General features: G+C 25.1%; 1 long non-coding RNA gene across 2 annotated transcripts in view; it reads left to right on the forward strand.

Moving 5' to 3' along the window:
• The first annotated feature begins 743 nt into the window (after positions 1-743).
• Positions 744-2,625, forward strand: part of LOC115034186 — an 8,495-nt gene continuing 6,613 nt past the window's right edge. For both annotated transcript variants that reach the window (XR_003839511.1, XR_003839510.1), the window contains exon 1: positions 744-948. This is a non-coding gene — a long non-coding RNA (uncharacterized LOC115034186). The remainder of the gene's footprint in view (positions 949-2,625) is intronic.

A 2,625-nucleotide genomic window follows, 5' to 3' on the forward strand; every position in this document is an offset into this window, starting at 1 on the left:
CGTAAGTAATTAATTCTGTTACCAAAAAAATCGAAAAAATACATTACACAGTTTATTTTTATAGTCATTTTAAGTTCAAATTTGGACGAAATTACATATTAAAAACCTAGAATAACTATTTTAGTTATTTTGTTGTGATTGTATAATATTATTCGTGGGTAATGGGTATACTTGAAACTTCTAAAGTATACTATTATATATCTATGATAGTATCACGGTTTTTTGTTGATGTATAACGCGTTATAAGTACCTAATAGATATTGTGGTATGATTAATTTGTAATTTTTTATAGGTGGGAACCTATTATAGGTCAATTTTTTTTTAATACCATAGAGGCATAGACTATATAATATTATGTCTTATACCTAGACTGACATACCGTCTCCGCTCAGAATCGTTTTTCTTATACAATGATATTATATCATTGAATTCAAATTTAATACCATCCATTATGCAGTGACCCACTTGTAACCTACTGTACAGCAGAGCGACATTCACTTACTCACCTTTTTTTTATTAAACATCAAATACCGCGACATCTCTGACCATTGACGTAACAGGGATAATATAATTTTAAGTAATAATAATTTAAGCCACTGTTACGTCAATTGTCAAAGGTGTTGCGGTATTTGATGTTTAATGAAAAAAAAAACAGCGATAACACTGTCATATAGACGTTTCGTTGAAGCGGATATTATATAATGTGTATTATATGTATATAAATATATATTATTATAAAAACTAATAACCAAAAAAAAAAAAAAAAACAGCGATAAAACAGTCATATAGGCGTTTCGTTGAAGCGGACATTATATGATGTGTATTATATATAAAAACCACTTCAATGAAACGTCTATATAACAGTGCTCATGTTGTCAGGGAGACCGCAGTTTCATCGTAAACATTGTATTCAACAACAGTCTGAACAGAACTTCTCAAAATAACAATGTAAGTATATCATTAGTATAGATATTATTTTTATGAAAAAAAAATATATTAATATAGGTAGGTAGGTGTATGTTACATATGGAACGATTCAAACGAATACGTGTACGATATTCAATTATAATACAAATTTTATTGCTGAACATTAGTTATGCTAACATAAAATATTTATAAATCTAATTTAATATTTTTTACAATTACTTTTTTTTACTAAACTAAATTATTTATCCTAATTTTTAGAGCATGGATTTATTTTTTACGGGTTGAATTTGTTTGTAAATTACAATGTCTTCAATCGATTCAAACAATATACGGAATAGAACAATCAACGATGTCCTAGAATCTTTAGAATATTATCGTTTTAACCCTGAAATCACCTTTATGTTAGTAGTAAATTATTACCTATTTATGGTAAAGGACCACGTATTAAATATTTTAACAGATTCACCTGGAAATTATACATTAGTTGAACTGTGTATACAAAATGTAGGGGATCAAAAGTGATGTAGCAGTGCATGTTTTCATCATGAAAGATCTAAGGGTTATACGTTTCGAAAATTCAAACATACAATCCTTATTATACCAGTTTATTTGATTTAAAGATATACAAGCGTTTAAAGATTATTGTTATTATACACGATGTATAGTATGTAGACGGTTCTTATCAAAAGAAGTTGATGTACAAAGTAACCCGTTTCCTCCTAGTATTGACACCGTACCTGTACCCGCAAAATATTCAGAATTTTTTGTTTTGGATAGGATGAGAAATATATCTCATAAATAAAAAATTAATAATAAAACAATTGTCTAAGATGTTTGAGAGATACCGTTTTTTCCTACAAAAAAAAAAATATTTAACATTTCTCATTTTATATTTATATAATATAAATGTATAACATTAAATTATCTTAAATAATATATACGCTTTAAAATACTTATATATCCCTATTATAAGTGAACGCTTTTAAGGTTTTTATACACAGCTATCATTAGAATTGGTTATTATTATAATTATACATTTATACGCTTTATACATGCAAGAAAATTGTTAATATAATTCTTATTAGATATTATATTTTAATTACTGTAAATATGTTGCATAAATAACTAAGAATGTATTATATTTTGTAAAAAAGAAAATGCATTGACTATTAAAACTTGTTAACTTATTATCAGCTTCGTATAATCCGAATCCGATGACGTTCGCTAGCTGTGATTTATCATTGAATTAATAATATTTAAAAGTTAAAACTATATAAATATAATTACTTAAATAAATATTAGAATATCTCTTAACAATATAGATTTACTTAAACATTCATATTCAATTAAATTAAATTCAATACAATTAATCATCCCGCTCGTTATTATTTATGAATAAATAAAATAAGAGCTATTTTAATGTGTTTATTTTATTGAATAGATTTATTAATAATTAAATATTACTATTAACAGTTCAAAATAAAATTAATAAAAAATGGAATCGCTCACGTCCATCAAAGAAAAAATTTAAGAAAAGAATGAACAAATTGAATCAAATTTAAACGATTCAGACGAAGAAGAAATAGAATACACTATGAAAAAATACGAATAATTAACAAACAAACAAACAGTTTATTAGATGATAAAAAATAACTTAAAATTGAATACGAACAATCGCAGTACATAAATTATAGATGT

This window comes from Acyrthosiphon pisum, chromosome A2 (assembly GCF_005508785.2).
Source record: "Acyrthosiphon pisum isolate AL4f chromosome A2, pea_aphid_22Mar2018_4r6ur, whole genome shotgun sequence".
Taxonomy (NCBI): domain Eukaryota; kingdom Metazoa; phylum Arthropoda; class Insecta; order Hemiptera; family Aphididae; genus Acyrthosiphon; species Acyrthosiphon pisum.